Here is a 23,193-nt window from a genome sequence, read left to right as displayed (position 1 = left end):
ACTGTGGCAGAAATAGATCCAAGAGCTCACACTGACCATCAGAGTTATCCTTAGAGAAACTGTGGAGTCTCTCCTTAGAGCACGGACACAGCATTTCATATTTCCCCCAATAAATCTCTCTTGGAAGCCCTGGATTTCAGGATAGTGTGTGCCTAGGGATGTCTCTTCGTTCTCTCTTCCTACTCCAGATGGAGGGGATAATGCACACACAGGTGAACAGCCTTAGTTGCAGATACAGAGCACGCAACTAGACCCCAGTGATTACTACTTCACCCAAGGTTTTACAGACAGAATACCATTTGCCTCCAAATGAAATTTCTGTAACGAATGCAATTTTGCATCTGGCCAACAGAATTCAAGAGGTTTTTTGTCTGAGTGAAATTTTCAGTTGTTCTCTAAGAGAAATAATGCAAGTATTTTTAAGTGGCTGAGTTGCGCATCAAGAAACAAGACTTGTAAATAAGGAAGTACTTTGGCTAGCACAGAAGTTTGATACAGCACCTGACAGCTTTCATTACGTAAATGTAATTTATTTCAGCAAACAAGTGACTGGAATCATGCATCATTTCTGAACGCGCTGACCCTCAGGTTTACATGGTTGGCTGCTATGGGTTTGAAAACAGGAAGCTCCAGCTGTAACATGAGTGACCCAGACAGCAAAGAGCTAGACACCAAACTAAATTGGAAGGCAGGAAGTCAAAGTTCATGCTCATACCACAAACAATACAAAAATAATAAAGTTCCTCTGAGATACATTTGGCAAAGCTGAAAGTCATTGTGAGGTATAAAATATAAAAGAACTGATAATATAAACGTTTATAAAAATCAGAGCAAATAATAAATTGCCAACAGTGTTCCAAAGAGCTAATTCCAACTATGCACGTTTTTATAAACACCAGAGGCACACCATAAACTGAGCACTAACTCTAACAGGATGCTTACTCCCTGGAGTTCTTTTAACTAGTCCATTCAGCAGCCCTGGGGTTTGGTTATTGTTAGTCTTTGTTTTCTTAAAGCTCGAACTGAGCTGCCTCTCAGCACCAGGATGCTGCTGCAGCCTCTGGCTTCTGTCCCATTAGGCACTTGTTTCTGGTCTTCTGGCACTGACAGCGCTTTTTGCCTCTCTGGTGACCTGCTTCTCAGTGCTTTTGATCTCCAGAGCCTTCCACGGGCTCACAGCAAGCCTCCACACCCCACATCCAGAAATATATCACATCCTGTGCACATCACAACTCCCCAGCCATTTCTTCAACAGCTACACTCAATCTGTTGCTGTTACCTTCTGAGGAGCCAGCTTCTGCACTAAATGTATAGAAACAAGTATATCTGCCTACATCTGACTGAACTTTGCATTTTAGGGACAGAACAAGTCATTACAGAGGGAAGTCGAACAGATAGAATGGATGCCAGCCCTGAAGGTCCGGAATAATGCTGCTGAAGCCATAGGATTCCTGAGAGATTCACCTCTTAGCAGCTGGTACTTACCATAGCACTGATTTAGATCTGCACAGAGCCCTAAAAGCAGGAGCTTGATGCTGCACCAGGGCTGCAGCAGTTGCCTAAAAATTTTCCTAATTCCACCCTGTAGGAAACTAAAAGGAGTTTTTCATTTAATTTAATTTACATTGAATTTTTTTGAGAATATAATTTGTCCCCAGACTCCTGCCAAGGTAATCAGTTTGATCACCAGCTGTGTATTCCAGCTTCCTTTTATGACTCCTCTGCATCCCTGTGTTTTACAACTGCTTTTCATTTGCTACAGCCTGCCCCACAGCCTTCTGCTCAGAAAGCTGAAAAGTAATTTCTGCCTTTCTCTCCTAGGGAATAACTATTCTGCCCATTGTATCTACAGAGAAAAAGGAGTCAATAAGGAAAGCATCCCATATATCCTATATAAAATACTTCCTGTAGAACTAAAGGGGCTACAGGTTGCAGACAGAACTTTCCAGCGAGGTAAGTTTTTCATTGTCACGTATCTGCACTAGATCACAGCTGAGGTAATGCTTTATTTTACCACATAAACAACATTGGCATTTCCCACAAATCTTGCACGGAGGGCTTTTTCTCTGAATTTCCCTTTTCATCTTGTTTGCCTTTTTACATTCCAGCTTCTCCTGTTTACTCTCTTGCCTTGTTTGTTACAATGAATGTCAAAACACGAAAAGTGGCGACCTTTCCAAACCTCTGCGTAAGGCACTGCTCAGCTTACATGTGCACTAGTGCCCTGCTGAAGGCAGAGGGGCTTCTGCACATGCATCCATGGTATGTAGTGTGGAATTCACTTTTATTTAGCAAGTGGATAAATTATTTTCAATTGGAATTAAAAAAGAAAAAAAAAAAAAAAAAAAAAAAAAAAGAGAGAGAGAGAAAAGGAAAAGTTAAACAGCAAATCCTGAGATAAAATCTTAGTTTTGTCACTTTCTATGTAAAAAACAAGTTTTAGTGTTTGAAACCCTAGAAAAGTAAAGTGAATTTACCTGACAGATACCAGTATTACAAACCACATTAACCCACAGTCTGGCTAAAGGCTTGTTTTCTGCTGATGGCTCCAGAATCACAGAGGTCATCAACACATCGTCATTACAGTTTTATTCACAATAGATCTCAAAGGGTTGCAAGGAAATACAAGAATTACAATAACGATGAGAGAATTTGTCATCATCATCATCATTTTGTAAATAAAAAGTCACAGATCCCATAGGATAGGAGCTCCATTTGAAGACCATCTAGAACTTTGCATTCTGAAAGTTGTTTTATGCTCCTCTTAAGATAATGGACCTGTTTTCAAAGGCAGCTTTACTGTTATTATTTACTATTTATTTTGCCAAGACAACTACTCAGCTGCATTGTTTGGTGCTGCAACAGCATGGCAGAGAAAGGCAATTGTGAGCCAGTGTGAGCCAGTGTGAGATAGACTTTTACCTGCAAGTCCATTGATCTCTAGTGAAAAAGTGATGTGCAAATCTCTGAAAATCAAACATAGCATTCTTAGGTTGTACATTCAAAGATGAGCAATCATTTTAAAGCTGGAAGTGTACAGGCTGAACTTAAAATATGAAACAAGTTGAAGACTTAGGGACAGAATTTGGTTGTCTAAGGCTATTACTCTGTCTGATGTACAGTATTAAGATAAATGATCATGCTGGAAAACATCTCAGTAAAGCATTCAGTCCAGCTTAGTTTATCTCAGTTAAATGCCAGCTTTGCATTCTTCAATAAATGTCATTAGAAGAGTTTCTAGTTTCTGCAAACTTTTTTGATATATTTTCATTGCTGCAAACCTCTTCTTTCACACGATTCCAATTAAGGTAAAAAAGGCCTACAGTCTTGGGGGAGGGTGAGGAGAAGGGAATTGGCAAACTGGGTAAATGGCCTTAATGAAAAGCTTATTTTTACTTTGTTTGGCACTTTATATTTTGCAACTTAAATTGTGACACAGTTTCAATTTTTTTCCTCACTCAAGTAATTTGCAATACTGTTTCCTGAATTTGCAATTTCAATTTGTTCATTCTGCTCCCTAAACTTATCTTTCCTCCTCATAGCGAAGGCTTACAAAATCATTTGAATATGCCTTGTTGTGTCCCAAATAAGATCAGTTAGAATTCATGCAGAATGTTCTGTTCCTTACCTGGTTTGGCATAGAGAAGCTAGAAATGTTTAGGAAGTGAAAATGATAATTATCCTCTGTTTTTAATTGTGAAGATAGACTAATAAAATCACTCGGGGGGGAGGGGAGAGGGGGAGGGGGAAGTGGTTTAATTAGCTAAATTAGGAATTCTAATCCAATGTGGTATTATCATCAATTTCTAATCATGCACTTGCAGTTCTAGAGGTGTGTACACATTCAATGCACAGAGCATATAACCCAAAGGTAATGTATCATTACGCTGCCAAGAACGTGGGTTGGTACTGATCAGTACAGAGACTGGACAGTCCAGATCTATTTGGTATTACAGCTATTTGATGCCTGTGGTCCTTCCACACAATGTTCTACACAAATATAAAAGTCCCTCTTCCTCCCATAGGATGTCTTAGGTATAGTTCTGTATCACCATATAGTTAAGGACAAGCTACTGCCTTATGTTTATCCACATATATGCACACTTATTTACATACAGTTTACACCACTGGTGGCTGTCAGCTTCTGTGGTATTTCAAAAAAAGCAATGAGAATTATTTTTACATATCTAATGTGCAATCTATCAAAACAGATTCCTTCCTAACAGCAAGTTCACTATTATAGCAGTGGCTATGGCAGACAACTCTGTCAGGCCACCCGTAATTTATTCTCATTGTAGGACTTGGGCCACTCAGGGGCAAGAAAATGCCACCTGCATTCAGCCATCCAATCTCAGCACCTATGCCCAGTGCCTGCAAACTTCTGAAAGAAGCCTGGTCCCTCATCCCCTCTGTGACACAGCACACACCACCCAAGGGGCAGTGCCAATGGGCAGACACAGGCCTTTTTGAGATCCCTTTGGAAAATCACAATCCTTTTTCTGAAAGGCAGCACGATTTGAGCCCAGCATCTTCAAACTCTAAAAAGACACACCTGATGGAGGAATTCAGTAACTAGCAGACGGGTAAACATGATCTTGGTGCTACTGATCTGTTCTGTGTCTCAGAATCCTATTCTCCTTGAAATTGGACCACAGCAGTTCTGCTACATGCAATTGGAAGATTATTCTTGGGCAAAATGGAAATCTTTATAGGAGAAGAGAAAATTTTTAGTGTACATCTGTATAAATCATGATGAAAAGAGTATCAAGTGGTAGATCTTACGTATTGAGCAGTTTTGTCCAAAATTTTCCCTGACATAACTTGAATAAATATCCAAATGCACATATGCAATGCTGAATTTTTTCAAGTTTCTGACCTCAAACATTCTTCCTGCTTTTCTTTCTCTCTGCATCCTTCCACATAATGTGTTCTTACAGTGTTCTTGGTTCTGCTGTTGTGTCTGAAATGGCTTAATATGGGTTGAACTATTCCTAAGATACGTACAGTACAAAGCACACTTTGTAGCTAGCTCTAAATCTCATTGAAGACCACACAAAAACAGAGAGAATGAGAAGAAGGGTCTAAGTATTTTACAACAACAGCAGTACACTATTTTCCGCTAATCTGAGAATGAAATAGCAGCTTGGAGCTGCTCTTCTTCAAGGACAGGGAGGAGAATTTGTATAAGTTACTAAATCAGTCAAGCGAAGCTCCCCAGGAATATGGAACAAGATCAGATGTGTCTTCCTCACATGTGCTCTATCCATCAAAGGGAGAGGAGGCCTCACCTGCCAAGCAAATGTTTTATATTGAACTGGAGGGTTCCAAATGTCTCATGAAGGTGTCAGATAAACAAAAGGAGACAGAGGAAGGTGACAGGATGCTCTCACTGAAGTGTTGCTTCTGTTTCAAAGATGAGTGACAGACTCTGTTTATAATATAAGACAAAACATCTAAGACTACCAAATCAGATGCCTATGCAAAATATCTGTTGTGCAGGGTTGTTTCTAAGACAAAGTATCTAAATTAGTTTTGGATGTAGAAAGAAATCCCATGAAAACAGCATATATTATGCTTCCAACAGTGATATTTAATAACAAAACCAATCTTACAGTAAGAATACTTCAATAGTTTCACTAAACATTAAACTCTGCAGATGAATTGATAATCAATTTAATTTCTTTTCCTCTAGAAATAGTCCCAGCAGGTTGTTATCGACTGGCCAATGGTTGCTTTCATCAGATTTAATAAATGTAATAAGTACACATTTTGTTTCACACAAAATTACTGTGAAAACAGATCTCCCCTGAAGAAGAACAAGATGGCAGAAATCAAAAAAGCCCAAGGGATAGCCTGTGATATGCATGGGTTTTAAGATACATTTGGATAGCAGAAGCTGCTGTCCAGTAGGACCCAAGGCTGTGTCAGTGGGAAGGGAAGGTTCTGTTGCAGTGATCTTCTTGGGATGCCAATAGACTCAGAAATGACAGGAACCTAAAAGTTGTTTGTTGTATTGCTGAATGAATGTACTTGTTTCTTAAGAAAGACAGAACCATTTTGCTAGTTCTAAAAGTTTTTCTAGCACTTCCCTATTTCCAATCTACTAATTTCAGCAAAGTAAATGTAAAGTTAAGCCTATGTAAGGCAGAAATTAAACATTACTGCAAATATTCCTGCTCTGTAAATCAGCAAATCCCCCCTTCTCCTAAAAGCAAGATTTCACAGTCAATTTAAGCTGATCTGAGACTGCACTGCTCCTGAACAGAGCAATCCAACTTCCTTTTATCTCCAGCTGCATGTTCCCACCACTTCCCTTGTGCGGGCTCTAGAGATTGTACTGCTGAAAGATAAACAAGATCAACTCCCAGATCCTACTGAAAACTAACACTGAAAATACTTAGTTTTTAGCCATTTTTAAAAGAGTTGAAAGCAACCCTTTCTGTAGCAATTTGCAGTTAACCCTCACATAGACTGATTTTGAAACCTCAGCATTACAGAGAAAGAGAACTGAAAAATAAATCACCAGATCCAAGAAGTATTAATATTTGAGGAAGAAGTGAGATAGCACATAAAATCAGTGAGTCTCTTACTGGTAATTACAGCACTTTAAAAAGAAAATTTTTATTCCATTTTCAAAAAGAACCCTACCCTGCTCAGACCCTCATGAACAAGAACTGAACTGCTAAAATGAAACAAACTATGGCAAACACTCAGCTTATGTGAGAAAAATAACCCAAGGAAAAAGTCATCACTCACATGTTATTTTCCTTTACATTTCTCTTTAATATTTTTTCTTACTTGATTCTTCTTGAGACATATGTATGTATTTTTACTCTTGCAGCAGAGTCTTTACTATGTGATTTTTTTGATCAGATAATTTTTGCTTACCCTGCTTGTAAGGTAATTAGAAATAATCTTCTTTCCCCTTTTCCATTCTCTCCTGTCTGTTACATTTTATCTGTGTGGTACAGTGATAATAAGCATACTGTTCCTTTCTGATGTTTATTTCCTGTGGTTCTGGTTTTACCTATCTAATATGTGTTGTAACAAGAGAAAGTGCACTTTTTGTGGCAGATAAAGTTACAACAGAAGAATAATGTAGAGAAAATTAAGTTGTTTTAATTAAGTTAACCACTGCCAAAGGTTTAATGTTAGCATTAGAGAACTTATGGGTAATTAACATCATTCTGGATAAATATATATGAATTAATAATATCAAAATACTTGGTTGGGCTCTGAACTTCCAAAAAACATCGAGCTCAGAAATGGAATGTATGCTTTGTTGACCATGTTCTAGTTCTTGCACTTTATAAACAGACAGGTTATTGATCTAAATATAGAACTTGTACAGACACAAGCACAGCTAAATGAGGTGTATATGCAGGTGGAATCCCCAGGAAGGAGTTAAGAGTTAGTGTCCACTCCTACTCAAGAGTAAGTTAATGTCATTTGTGAAGTCTGCTAAAACAAGACTGTATTGCATACAACAAGTAACTGTCTTAGACTTGTGAAAAACAACCAAATAGTAAAATTTGTTGGTACGGTCCTAAACTTGATTTGAACTGACTACTTAGGAACCTCAGATAATCTTCCCATTACTGATCTCTGTAACGTTTGCAATTTCTTAATGTACTGTCCTTTTGTAGCATCATGAGGAATTGAATTATTAACAAGCTGACTGAACATGTAATTCTACCTCTGAAAATTTGTACTTTCAATATAAATTTTTAATCTATTCATGCTTTAAAAAAATCACCCAATATATGTAGATCGTAGAGATTCTATGCACAATGCACCGGATGAGAGTGGTTCATCATCAATAGGAGTTGTATGATTAACCTTATTTAAACACACAGGTTCTGCACATTACCCTCTCAATTTCAATAGCTAGAGAGAAAAGGACTTTCTTAAGAATAGGCAAGAGTCATCTGTATGCAAATAGAGTAAATAATTAAAAATGGGATAAGCCTTCTTTTGAATTTATTATGGCCAGATTGGTGTCCTTGGAGGTTACTCAGTGACTAAACAAACTCACTAAATGTGGCAGGATTTGAAAACACTTGTGGTTTCTATTCTCACTCTTTCTACTCTTTATCTTTTTGCCTGTTTCTTGTTTTCTTTTTTTTTATCACGTAGCTTCTTAGGGAAGGAAATATTGCCTTATGTTCGGAAATTGCCCATAGCATTGCAGACACTACCCAAACAAAGAGAAACTATAAAAGTAACAAAAAGAGAAGGAGGAGGTTTGCTTGACCCCATGCAGATGTCCCCTAAAGACTCCTATCATACTCAATAGAATAGTAACCTGGCTCACTGCTTAACTAAAATACTTCATACATAATTGCAGTAATATAACCACACTACCAAAATGAACAGAAAAGATGCCTTGCAATGCAATCAAGGGACAAATGAAAATATGTTGGAAAGTTTCAAATTATTTTGTAGATAGTTAACACAGCCACTTAGAAATGTACTATCAATCAAGTACCTTTTGGTTTTCTGCTCTGGAGTTAAGAGATCTAGAATTTCACCTCAGTTCTGCTCCTGTCTTCATAACCTTCAGTATGATGCTGTTAGGTATTTCTCTGGGCCTTCATCTCATAATCTGTAAAACAGAGATAATGGTTTTCATCTCAGAACATTTTGAAATATACAATTAAAATGCCACACAAAGTCAATACCATTAATACATATTTTGTCCACTAAGATCTCAAAGCAAAACCTTTCCCTTTGATTGTTTGCTGCAACATTCCCTCTGCCAGTCCTTAACAATACATTTTAAGTAGTGCATGTAAAAATGATCAATATAATAAAATAATCTCTGTGAAGACCTCATTTTCCCTAGATTTAATTATGATGAACCTTATCTACTGTGACAACATTTCTTAAACTTCATAATTTTACAAAATGCTTGTACCAAATTTTGTTATTTTCTAATATTCCATGCTATGTAGTCCCATTTGTTTCCCATCTAAGAAACACATAGCAAGCATGACATGTCATATTTTAGAAACTTGCTTTCCTGTACCATTAATACCAACATTATGATTCAGACCCATGGTTTCCAAGTCCTCCTTTTAGGCTAATTTATTGTAGTAATAAACCAGCCTCATTGCTTGCTTCTGGTATTTTGCATAACAGTGCAAAGATTGTGAAAGCATAGTATCAGGACTTCGGTTATCCTTAAAATCCTCTTAATACTACTGTGGTCTGATTTACACAATTTTACCATCTGCTATGAAAACATCAGCTTGTTACTTCTATTGGGGCACCTCACTGAGGTTTGTTCCGTTTCTGTGGATCCTTTGGTGCATTTGATATATCAGAGAAAAAGACACTGTTTTGTAGAAATAGAGATCTCATTTCAAAATATCTCCTCCTTAGTTTATATGGATCTTGCTATCAGTTAGATAGAAAATACACAGTTCTTAGTGAAAAAAAGTTACGAAAATAGACATAGAAAGAGAACAAGTATTAAATGAGTACTGGTAATTGAAAATATTGTAGTGTATTATTGAGTAGATGCTTTCATATCTCTGATTAAGGCTGCATTTGCACTTTTGTTAGTGGTGAGGGGCATCTATCTCAGCTACTGCTATCATTTCCATGGGGAAACTTAATTATCTTCACAGTTTTAACCCCTAAGCATAACTTTGGTTTAGGTCCTGGGAAGATCTGATTCCACATGACTGCTTCTCCCACAAACCAGGTTTCAGTTATTTCTGTCTCTGGACAGTACTACCAACAAAATCAACAAATCTCATATACACTACATGGCAGTTCACTTGTTATATTTGGTAGTTTTCTTAGTGAAAAATGTTAACATTTCAATGTCTCAAATAATGTAATATTAATATTAAAAAAATCTAAATGATTACATGTAGAAAATCCAAGTACCATAGGACACAAAATCAGTGAAAATTTTTGCATTTCAGTTAATACTAGTTTGGATGATTATGTATATTGATCTGATCTTTTGATAGATCTTCTTCTTTATAAAATGCGACCTTATATCAATAATCAGTCAAGGCTGGATACAATTCCGAAGCGTTTAGTTAAGAAAATACAGTTGAGTCCAGAGTCAGTCATTTAGTGTTGAAAATGCTTGGTGATTAATTTTGCCTTTAAAAGGTTATTGGAAGTGGCTTCAAAAGGAAAGAAATCAGTTGAGTTTTATTCTCCAAAAGACACTTTAAATAGGTCAATTAAGTGGGGAAATCAGGTAATGGCTGCAAAATAATAATTTTTAAAAATGTTGAGTCCATGATGAAGTAATATTGCAAGATCCAGAGGAATTTAACTTGTTGAAAGCCCAAACACAGAGCTGTGGATAGATCAATATTCCTCAAGCAGTCCAGTAGCACAGAGAACAGAGTCTACGCTACAGGGGAAGGAACCGTTTGAAAGGCACTTGCATTTCTGCTTTACCATGCAGTTCTATGATCATTGTTTTGAGTGACAAATATTTCAGAATGTGTGTTTTACCCAGGACTTCTATGACTAGAAATAATTCTGTTTAGCGCAGTGCACAGGTCATTTGGCTACTGAGGAATCCTGCTGTTCTCCTTGGTAGCCCCTTTGGCTTGGTACATGAACAATTCAAAGACTGTTTACAATTGTGCATCTGTGGACACAGACCCAGTTGCTCCTTGGGAATATGTTCTGAGGATATCTTCTGGCAAAGGGACTGCAGGGCAAGTTTTAAAATGAAATTCCTAAAATGCAGCTCATGAGCTGCAAACACATTTCCAAATGAAATTGTTCTGTCGCACTGTAAGATCCATGTTATTTATAAGCTGAATAAAATGCAAATACAAATAATGCATTTCTATTAAGATAAAGCTGTTCCATAGATACACATACAAAAGTACATTCCCCCAGAGAAGCAGCTGAAGCTCCTTCCCTGGATTTTGTCCCCTAGGCATGCTCTGAACAGTTAATGCATAAAAGACTGCCCTTCCTTTTGTTACTTTAATTTTTGAGGCTGTTGCAAAGGGCTGAATGATATCTATTGAATTAAAAATGTGTTTAAAACAACTTTAAGTTTTTAAAGATATCCAAAATGACTGAATAAGGAAGAAAACTAGACAAAGAAGACTGCATATCAAGCTGGATTTGTTTCCAGTCCCATTCTCCTATTGTACATTATCCCAATCCATTAATATATATATATATATATATAAACATAAAAACCCAACAACTAACATTTATGGGTACATTTACAATCTTAAGTTCACCATACAGAAATGCCATTATGTGGAACAAAAATGTTGTCGGCAGTACCTCTACTGTACACTATAGCTGGCATTTCAGTCTGTCCTTTTCTGCAATTAATGGTCACAGTAATAAGATCTCAAAGTTCAAATCTCTTTAAAGGAGAAAAGCTGCTTTTTCATCCCTTTCTCAAAGCTTACAATATGATTGGCAGTGGATCAGGAATAATAAGACAACTGGTGATGTAAACCCCCAGAGGAACAGAACAGCTTTTGTTCCAAACTCTCATCAAAATCTTGGAAAACTTGCAATAGGAAATGTTGCTGGAATGTAGGATCTCACTTACGAGTTTGTACATGTCAGGCCTGCAATATCTGATGTCTTTTACCTGCTTTCTCTTGTCTGCTTCAACAATTATGAAACCCATCCCATTTTCTGCCTGTAGCTGAAACAGCTATTTCATCAAGTATTTTAAATTTTCTTGACGCTCTAAACACATTTCATCCTCTATTAATGCATCATTATTCTTGTCATAATGAAAATGCAAGCTGTTCTGATTGTTAATGCAATGATTTTTATAAACAACGAACTGAATGATGAGTTCCTAGAAAAAAAGGCCTGGAAAAAAGGTGTAGCTCAAAGTACTACAACCATGAAGACCACACTTCCTAGGCCACATATTAAATGTAACGTGAAATATAGAACAGCTTTTCACACGTCAAAAATTAAGGCTGTATTTTTAAAATCACCAAGCCAGAAAGGGAAAAGCTTATGGCTAAAAAGGCTATGCTATATCCACTATCTATATGAACCTATTATCTGGAGCTTTAGAATAATATCGCAAATGTTTTTACAAGTCAGAACTCAGAGCTGCAGTACTATTGGCCCTGAGCCCCCAAGTCTTTGCTGAAAACAGTTTTGCTAGACGTGCATATACTTGTGCAAAACTCTAAATTTTACAAAGTTTCACTTGTGTAAACATCAGTGTGACCTCCTGAATTTAATTTCCTCTTTTTCTTTTCTTTTCTTTTCTTTTTTTTTTTTTTAATGAGAGAAAAAAAAGAAAGCTTTGCTTGTGGAGACTGCATTTGCTGTATGCTTCACTGTGTAAATGCTTTCATCAAATGAACGTTTAATTGTGATTGTCATGCAATTCAGGTTCTCTGGGCTTAAATCTTTCTAATCAGCCTGATGACCAAACGAGAGCAGCCACTACATGAAAGCTACTTGAACTGCTGTGCTTTTACTGACACTGCATCCACTTACATTTAATGTGATGGAAGGTATTTGGGAAATATACCTCAGAAGCAAGGGGACTCTAGGCGACTATGCTTGCTATTAATGGCCACACTGAAGATATTGTAATCAAAATTCCAGCTCATTCAGGTTGCATGCAAAGTTAACGGAAGCACTAGTGATTAATCTAGTTAGCTTTGCAATATATATTCATAACTGACCTTTTACAGGAAGCCAAGCGAATAGACTGATTATATCAACTCAATAGATTGCTTCTTCTGTAGTCTCTGTTACGGTGAAAATGAAGAGGCCAGAGCTCTAAATATCTTGTATGTTCGTCCAGAAACGTGGTGTGGTTCAAAACATTGTCAGGTAAGAGTGGAAAAAAGGCATTACACAGTGAAGAGCCTGAGTTGGATGTGTTCCCTCAAGGAAGTGGATTGGTTTTTACTAAATGCCTATTATACCTTTTTTTGTTTTAATGTAAATAATTTTTAACATAAGTTAAAACTTATCTAAATACAAATTATACCAAGTGATATCTAAAGAGTCTGATTCATTTTTTTATCTGTGTTGTTGTATGATAATACTCTTTTTTCCCCCATTTTAACTGTTCTCTCAACTCCAATACGAACTCTTAAATTGGAAATGTAACATATGAGCCATCCCTCCCAATTGGTCCTTTGCTGTATTCCAGTTACAGACTGCTCATAAAATGGCCACTGGCCATATGCAGTATGAGATTTCTAATAAAGCAGCTCACCACTACCAGAGATGCTTATAAATTCCAAACCATTGCAGGTTCTTACAGACCTCTGAGAGACAGGAGCACAAAAAGGGCAATGCATAACATAACAAGACACACATGGGAACATAACAAACAAACAAGTACTCTGGTGGGTTAAATTCTATTAAAAAAAATCCGTAACACAAAGCAGATATATTTACTAGTTACTGGAAGATAGGAAAATGTTTGGTTCTAACATGCATAGTTCCTTCTGCTTTCAGAATGAACTGTGAGTTGGAGGGGATTTTTCAGAAAGGAGGACAGAGTGGGAGGAATAGAAGGAGGAACAGAGGGTTATTGTGAAGATGTGATGCTGGGTAGTCAGCAGTAGGTAGGTGTCACTTTGCAAAGAAATTAAGGCCATTGTAGCAAGAGGAAAAGGAAAATTACCTCAAAATTCACTATCATGTCTTTGTTTTCATGCTATTCAGCCATTCCCTTATTAGATTCCCCGATCTCAGCATTCTAATTATTTTAGTAATGCTGTCAGTGTGATATCAAAGGGCATAGCCAAGATCTTTCAGTTAAGCACAGATAGAGAAACATTGTATGATGACAAGACAGTTAAACAGTTCTCTGAATTAACTGGTGCTGCCTAGCCGAAGGCTATAAAAAATCTTGCCTGGGCCAGCAAACTTTCAAGCCTGCATCCTGCCTATCTCCCTGCCCTGGGGAGCATCTGTGTAAGGCTCATTGTTAAAGAGCAGCTCCTTCAGCAAAGGATCACTGCAGGAATTTAAGCCTTACTGGGGAGGATTATCAGAATTCATTGTTTTGATGTTCCTTAATTTCCAGGGTTTAAGAGAAGAGGAGCTAACACATGAATTCATTAAAGTGTATTCTGAATTCCTTACTGTCCATGGCAAGATAATTTACCATATACTATAAAGCGGAGTTTTACAGAGTTCAAGCATTGAAAGTTCCCCAATATAACCTCTGTTTAAATAAAATCTCTTATGTACCTAGCACTCATTAATAACTGTAAGTGTATGAAGGCCTCAGTATTTTTTGATACATATCATTCATTAACAAAAACTACTAGAGAAAGATTCTGTAACCCTATACTTAGCTAATAACAATATACAAGAACTAGTTACAATATTTACAAGTGAATTAGAAGTCAAGTTTCCTTAAAACTTCCCCCAGTTGCTCATTGCTTCTGGGAAGTTCACTTGTGCTTAAACTCATGCACAGCATTTACCTTGGATGTCTGACATAGATTTCTAACTTTCTCTATAACCATATGTCAGCTGCAAATCCTCATTCAGCAACAGTGTGCTTTGTTTGTTGGTCCTCATTATTTTTGAATTTGTTTGTATGTTGAGTGAACATCCCACATTTCTTTTTAAGGAGAAATCTCAGATTCCTTCCCTAATCAGGCAACAGATAATGCCCCTGGCAGGCACCTGTAGAAGTCATTCCATTTGGATGCATGCTGCTAAAAAGAGGGGATTCTGTATAAACTACCAACTTAGTCCCTCCTTGTTTGTTAACTTAGTCCAGGCACACATTCCTTCTAAACCCAAGTAAAGACATTTCTATTTGAATTGAAGAGATTTGATACTGAAACCAAAATATAAATCTAAGTAAAATGCATAGTATGACTTATCAATGGTGGTAAAACCTTTTCTACCTTCACCAGTAAGAGGAGTGTTTTTCACCAATGGATTAAAAATTTACCACAGAAATTCATATGTTAATGAACTAAAAAGTCAAAATTTTGTGCATATGTGGGAATATGAAATATGTCTTTGAAGTATATCTCATTAAGTCTTCATAATCTACAACTTAGTGCAAGCCACTGAAAGACTGTAACCATCTATGTGTACAGTCCCCTTCGTTCATCTCACAGCAGGCATTCAGTAAGATCAGATTATTTGTTCTCCACGTCCAAAACTCTCCTTCAGTGCCTTTTAAACGAGGAGTCATTTCATGCTATACGATCTCAACTTCCCTTGATGACAACTCTATCCTACTGGAACTATGAAACTGTCAACACCAAGAGCAAAATTTAGGTGTGCAGAAGACAAAAATGGCTCAGCTGCTATCCCACAAGCTCTCTCAATAGAGGTCAACAACCTCAGATCCATGGAGAAAACTGCAAAACTCAGTATTTCCATCAACCTCCCAGAAAAACACCGCTAAAATTTTCTTGCTGGCTGAAAGCAAAAGAAAAATATTTTTTACACGATGCAGTCTCAGGAAGTGAGTAGATAGAGCCATGACAGACATGGAATATAACAACAGACCACCTTGATTTAATAGAGGTCAAAGGTGTTCATGGTCAGCCTTTTGGGTGTGCCTGGTACTAAAGGTGAGGCAACTTTGCACTTGTGAGAAAGGGCCCTGCTACTCATACCATAAGTTTCTCTTCTGCACTTGGGCATCTTGGTCACAGTTGGTGTGAAGTAAACTAGAGGTCACTTGTATCATCGGATCAAAGCCAAAGATTAAAAAACAAAACAAACAAAAAAACTTCCACAAACTTAAGAAATATTAACTTATCATTCATCTTTACTAGTGTTACCCATATCATATGATATCATCTAATATTCAAGGTTGTTCTCTTGTATTCAAGCACACACAATGTTATCATTTTTCATAAACCAGTAAGCTAATGCAGTTAAATGACTTGCCTGCAGACATCCAAAGCAGGAAAGGTAAAGCCAAGAATAAAGTGCAGGAGTCCCACTGACAAGTTTTTTGTAACGAGGATTAGAGAACAGTTCTTTCTCTAAATGAATTAAAACATTGTGTTTTATGCCATTTAAAATATGGGTATTTCCACAGTGTGTTAGACTCTAGCAAAGATTATTCAGCATTCCTCATTGGATAGCGGTTAGATTTACAAAGGCAAAAAGCCTGACAGCTGATAAATGTTTTGCTTTTCCTCCATGCCAGCCATTGTATTTTCTACGGATCTCTAAAAATGCATTTTCACATTACTGGTAAGAAGATGGAATACCCTGTTCCACAAATGTCAGTCTTGATCCCAGCAATATGGTTCTACTGTTTCCACCATGAAGCAGTTCAGGGTATTAAAACAGGAGAAAATTAACCCACGCAGACACACACACAAAGAGTTACCTACTACAACCTACTACTTTTCTCCCAGAAACTTATTACAGAGCCAGATAACTTTTCTAGCAATAGTAGATCTATACAGTATTAATAAAAGCAACCTTTTCTTTCTGTAATCCCTAGACATTTTTCACTTCAGTGATGTGAAAATTCTTGCAGCAGAATTTCAGTGTAAATTTTACTGTATGGGGAAAAATATTTCCATTTGCAACATTTGAACTTCACGCATTTTATATCAAAGTAAAGCTACAATCTACAGGCAGACCACCAAGTCAGTGCAGTGGACCACAGGCAAGTCTTGCAGCCTTTTTACCTGAAGAACTTGCAAGACTGTGTACAGACTACAGACAAGGAGTGTTTCTCCAGCATGAGTAGCCTGTTCTTGAGCACCAATTAACCTTCAATTTTCCACTTTTTCACAACAGAGGTATCTAATATGAATTGCTGATACTGATGGTAGAATTCATCCAGCTCCCTGTGAATTCTCACAAGCAGAAGCAGACACTGGCAGCACAAGCAGTGTGGAAGTGGCAGTGTACTCATATCTACCTCTTCATCCTGCTGAAAGTTCAGCACATGCAGCCTCCAGGAGCACTCACAGACACCATGTCTGGTCAGTGACCCCTCTGCTGCTGGTACACAGGAACACCAGCTGCATGGCTTTCTCTGCCATAAGAGCAAGAGGTCACCACTACTTAAAGTTCATTGACTATCCTCTTATTTTATTCTTGTGAATAAGATGGCAGTCAGTTCCTCCTCTGTTTTCTCCAGGCCATTCATTGTTTTCTAATTTAGCCTTCTTTTATTGACATCTACCAAAAAAACAGCATCATTCTTTTTTGTCCAAGCCCTTGTCCCAAAACAGTTTCAACACCCAGCCCTGGGCACCTCCCCTGACAGGGACAAGGAATGAAATATTATACTGATTTTGAAATGCACTGTATTTACTCTTAGCATTTCCACTCATTTACATAAATGCACAAATGTACTCCAAGAGTTTGATTCCCTATTGCTTTCCTGTTCACTAGTTAATTTAACTTCATGCAAAGATGATACAAAACACTATTATTCTTATGATGTTTTACTTCACATTCATTATAAATGATGGCATCAAGAAGAAAACAATCCAACCTAGAAAAATCACAAGCATATTAGTTAAAACTTACTGTCTGTTCCTTACTAAATTATATATTTCTCAGTCTTTCAGAAGCACGCCTTTTAGAATAACTCAAGGGATTTGCAGTTGCCTTCCAAGCTTTTCATTTCTAGGTCACTTGTTAAATCTAGCCCAGGTCAGTACTGACTGAAAATTATTACTGTCTAGCAGCTGTTTTGTTAGTCTACATAAAATGAATTAGTGGTTTCATTCCACTTCCTAATGGACAAGTGGCCCCATCTTACACTTCGACCTAAATGGCACCCCATTGACTACTTGAGGGAAAGAACTAAATCAACTCTTTCTATTCTGTAGGTAAGTCCTCAAGATTAGGAACAAGACTGGGACACTTGAAGCTATTATAGCACTACTCTATGAAAAATAAAGTCCTCCAGGAATTGAATTCCTGTAATGAGAAGAGATAAAATGCTATGTCAGTGAGTTGTTGTGGTGATTATTTTGGTTCTCTGAGGACCTTTGTCATGTAATACAATGGGGAATATGCTACAAGTTACCCACTGTTAAGAACAGAGCCCCTTCGTGCACCATTTGAAGTTCCTAGGACAGAGAATGTGTGTATGTCTGTGTGTATGTGTGCTTGTGTATGTGTGCAGGAAACTTTAAGTAAAATTGTTATATGATAGAGAGAAAATTATACCTGTATGAGAAATGTTTTAATAATAATATGGTGAGAAAAAAGATAAAGAGATTTCCTACCTCACAGCAAGAGGGAGAAATTATAACAGGATCCATATTTGACTTCTGATTATATTGTTCTACTTTCTCTTGGAATAAAACAGGTTTTCCTGTCCCCAGTTTCATACTTTCAGAAGAATAATGTTTCTCTCTTTTTAGAGTAAACACAAGCACAAATGCTGTTATAAAACAACTTTGGACCTAAAATATTTCACACAGAAATTTAAGGATGGCCACAATTTTCTTTACCTTCCTTGTCTTTTTTCCTCGAATGACAAATAAGTCTCTGTGAATCTAATACTATTGTTGTCCTTATTGAGCTAGGACAAATTTTTCCCTGAGGCCCCTATTTCCCTTTGCCATCCCATTTTTCATTCTGCTCAGCATGCAGCAATTCTAACAGACCTTCTCCTTGACTGAAAAATCTTCACCTCTTCCTCCCCATCAGGCTAAGGTTGTTTGTCTATGGTTTTCTAACAAATGAAAATTAAAAAAAAAGACTGTCAACTTCATCTGCCGCCACCTTTTCTTGCTCTTGTTCCCCCAGTGACTCAACTCTCTCTCTTCTTGTTTGCTTCTTCTGAACTTATTGTTCATCTTTTTTTCTTTGCTACACTTTCCTCTCCTCCCTGTTTAACCTAATTCCTAAATTCCACAAAAATGCCTTAATTCCACAATGTTAACTTCATAGTAAGTTCTACACTTTGAGAGCAACACAAGGGTTCTGGTTTTGCTCAGCTCCATACTAACATACATACATGCAAAAGTTAGATCGGCCTCTAGAGAGATTTTACCTCCGTTACAAATATTTTCAAGTAAATACATAAGACAGTTATGACCTTCCTAGTATATAATGTATGATAATTTCTGCTGGACAAGCTCTTCTGGGATGACCATATAGGACTTCATTTTGTTACAAGCATCATACATACAGTTTTATTTTTATGCTTTTTTCCTTTATTCCATAGCAATGAAGATAACTGCCTTTTTAATTTTGTTCAATGAACCCTCACAGGCAAAACAAAGCAACTTCTCTCTAAGAAAGAATTTACCAGCATAGAAAGTGATTTTCATGTAACAAATATTACAAGGGATCACAGACAAATGTACAGTACTTTGTTGCTTGAAACTAAGCCTTTTCAGGGACTTTAGTCCAAAGGATGGGTATGAGGCCAGTTAAACATTCACTGCCATTTCTTGTCTGGCTGTCTCTGACTGAAGTGCAAGTTGTACAAGTTTTGCCTTGTAATCAAACGGATATTACCTAGAAGAGCACAGAATCATGCTGCTCCTTACTGTATTGCTTCTATTTCACTGTATGCCTCCTATTTATAAGAAAAGACACAGATGCACATTCAAATTTTACATAGCATTTCATTTTAACAAAAATATCTTCTGGTAGGCTGCAATCTACTGTTCCAATATCTAATATAGCCAACATTCCAATGGATTTGTGATTGTGATTATATTCCCTAGTATCTAACATAATGCCAAGCAATATCTAATTTATCTCTTTTTGAGATGAGCCTTTCTCTCAGTGGGGCACTAAGTTAAAAATAAAAGTCTAAGAATACAATTAATCTTTACTTTTACTGTGTCAGGCACTGACTTGCTCCTAACCCCTATAGAGATTTTGGCTTTCTATGTTTACTCTTTGCTTTTACTTGCCTTTTCTTGCCTTTGATTGCAACCTGTCTTATAGGAAAGTACCTTCATAAGGCAGATGATGAAAAGGCCTTTTTGTCCTTTTGTTCATAAGCTTCAAATCGTTCTTTTCTTGGAATTATTCAGACTAATACATTGTTTATGACCGACTCTTCTTGAAGCTTCTCTAAAAGAGTGTCTGTTACATCGTCAGGCACCATTAAATTAACAGCTGTGATTGCTTTAGTGATAAATAGAGATACAGAACAAGACTGGTTTTATATGATACTCTAAAACCTGTTTTCAGGTTACAGTTTCTTACATCTGATACAAGCAGTACATTTGCTGTATTGGTCAACAGAGACGTGCTCACCAACCCAGGCATAGATTCATGGCTTGGACACTAGAATCTGACATTTGTGGCTGACAACTGCTTCTTAGAACAAAATCAGGATTTTAGGAACTACTCAATAATACTTTGTCTTCAGGCACCAAAAAGGTATTTTCTTGTCAGCTATTTCCATCTCACACAAAATTGATCTTGCCATCCTATTAGCACCTGAAATGCTAGAAATGGGAATGTAAAGACTTTTGAATTAAATAAAATGTTAAGTACAAAAGTTATATAAATGCTTAGATTCTTTGGTCATCAGGTATGTGGCATTTTAACATCCACAGAAATACAGCTATCAAATGAACAGAACTTCAGAAGAGAATCTAGGATAACAGTAATAAACCAGGCTCAGTGAGTCCCAGTAAATCTGTCAAAGCAGTCATCTGCTTTACCCTGCCATAAAATTTTCCTTTATTGGGAAACTGATCCAAGAGGGTATTCCTTTGTCAGTTAAAAACTAACATATTTTTACACATTATGTTCAGAACAATGTTACATGCAGTCATTTGTGCGCTGGTACCGGTGCAAGTGTTTCTTTTCCGTTTCAAGTGCCTACTCGTTCTCCACTGCCCCTTTCAACATTCATTTTGTGAATGAAGGCATAAAAGCTCTTTCAGCCTCCTCTCACAAGAGAAATTCTCCATTCCACACTACTGCACTCCCAGTAGCCCTTCCCCATACCTACTCCATGTGAACTAATTTTTCTTTTCAGTTCTCTGTATAGTAGGGCTAGTATATCTTACTCTCTTCTAGTAGACCGCTCTTCCTACATTCAGTAATCAAGGACATACTAAAGGCCATAATGCTGGTGGTTCAGACTTATCCTACAGTCAGCTGATATACTGAAGTTTTTCTCCATTTACTCATGCCAGAGGATATCCCAGCTTTTAATAGTGGCACCCAGCTTTCCACCTCTAGTGAATGTCAGGAGCTCACAACTTTTGCCCTGAAGTTGATGGAAAATAGCAAGTACAACTGGTTCCAACACCAAATCTTGAAGACGACTACAAATTACCTTCCTGCAACCTACTGTTTCCCTTTTAGTGTCATCACTATAATTTCCCTTCTAGAAACTTCCTCATTCATATCAGATACTAATTCTCACAGACTATAGATTAGAATCTAACTCTAGAGACTAGCTAAACTAGTAAACACTCAAATGGTATCATATGAAATACTTATTTACTCTATTGCCTTTGTCTAGGAAACAAATTACTGAAGTCAATAAGCAGTCATACTACAGTACATCTTTATAAATTCTATTTCCTTTTTGCTCTGTTTTCCATTTACTTCCATACCTACAAATATTCTTCCCAACAAAAGTTGTTCTAAAGCTTCACCTGATAGAACAGTAGGAGCCTGTGATAATATTTTTCAATGTAGGTCCTGCATTTGCTATTGAATGACTATTGGTCATGACTTTGGCCTAATTTTGAGAGATCTATGAAAATGAACTGTTCTAAGAATTCTCACCTAACAGGGTTATTTCAGATAAGGTTCTTCTGCTCTGATCACATGGTACATCTTGATCTTTGCTTCCACATCCAGAAGGGCAGATTCCCTTTCCATGTACTCATTCATATTATATGCCTTTAGATTTGTCACCTTATTCAACTTCTGAAGTTTCTGAAAGGTGAGGAGAACCTATCATTAGCTTCTCCTTCTGTATTGCACTGCTCCTTCAACTAGACTTGTAGCTCTGTATCAAAGCAGAAGAGGAGGACTGATAGACAGCATTCCGCTTTTCAGTAAAATACATTTTCACAACTTTCTAAAACTGTCTCTTATTTAACATGTTAGAAACTGATCAAGGTTTTTTGTAAGTACACTTTGAGGGATCCCAGGAACTAAAAAATCTCTTTCCAAATTCAGTGAAATACTACATGTCTTTCATTGAACACAGTGCTGCGCTTAAGTGGTTTTTTAGTTTGGTTTCAATTTTAAACCACATGACAATCAATCCTTCCCAAAAGACTTTATTTTGGTGGAAAAACTGTTATCAAGCAACTTTGCTTTAACATCTTCTTTGCTTAAAATGAGAAGAGGGAATAAAAAACACAGCTTTCAAACCACAGAGCAACCGTTGAAAACTTAAAAACCACAATACCAAAGAACAGAATGAGCCTATGATTACTTAACACAAAATGTGGTTTAAACTGGGCACCATACCAAGTTTTTCACAGAAACCCAAGGGGAAAAAGGAGTGCAAGTATCCATGGTTACAGTGACCCCTGCTTGGCACCTGAAGAGATCTTTCTAGAAAATGACAGGTAGAGACATTTATCAGGGTCCTCAGATGTAGCAAGGCTCCTTCCTGTTTTTATAACTTAAAAAAAAAAAAAAGAAAGAAAAAAGATAAAATAGCACTTAGTACAGACAGTCCTGAACACAGACTGTAACCTACAAATATTTTTAGAATTCCCCTCTCATGTTTTTCACAATATTCACTCAGTGCTGAAAAATAACCTCAGAAATCTAGAACCTTCTATTTAAATAACAGCAAATTCCTAGAATAACAAGTTCATTTATAAAGTGACCATTTCAAGACTGAAGTCTTCCTTCACATGCTCAGCTGTACTGAACTCAGGAACAAGGATCAGGATAGTAGGCTGCTACTTTTAGTGGGAAAAGTTGGAATTGTAAATTAAGCTGAATTGGAATAATCTCTGCTGAGTATTGAAGCTTTTACATAATTCTGTTCAGCTATGCCCTGGAAGGCAGTGATACAGTTAAACCCAATGCGCAGCCTGCTTGACTGGTACTCACCTTGTCACTGTTTATGTATATGTTTGGGGAAGATTTTGTTAAATCTGTGCTGATGCACTTATGCATAACCAGGTATACTGAACCATGAACATAGATGCAGACATTAGTAAATATTCACAACAGTTGATTTTCTAAATGTTTCTTCTGTGTGTGCAATCATCTGATGAGACAGTGAAAAAACAAGCTGCCCGCGGCTCCAATGGTAAGTTTCTCTTACCA

At 37.1% G+C, this 23,193-nt stretch overlaps 1 protein-coding gene across 2 annotated transcripts in view; it reads right to left on the bottom strand.

The window, feature by feature from the left end:
- The window catches only part of THSD7B (thrombospondin type 1 domain containing 7B), a 461,190-nt gene that overhangs the window by 388,092 nt on the left and 49,905 nt on the right, over positions 1–23,193 (bottom strand). For both annotated transcript variants that reach the window (XM_015869059.1, XM_015869061.1), the window contains exon 3: positions 8,489–8,605. The gene's annotated coding sequence lies outside the window, so the exon portion shown is untranslated. The remainder of the gene's footprint in view (positions 1–8,488; positions 8,606–23,193) is intronic.

Source organism: Coturnix japonica, chromosome 7 (assembly GCF_001577835.2).
Source record: "Coturnix japonica isolate 7356 chromosome 7, Coturnix japonica 2.1, whole genome shotgun sequence".
Lineage (NCBI taxonomy): Eukaryota > Metazoa > Chordata > Aves > Galliformes > Phasianidae > Coturnix > Coturnix japonica.
This window is presented reverse-complemented; position numbering and strand designations above follow the sequence as displayed.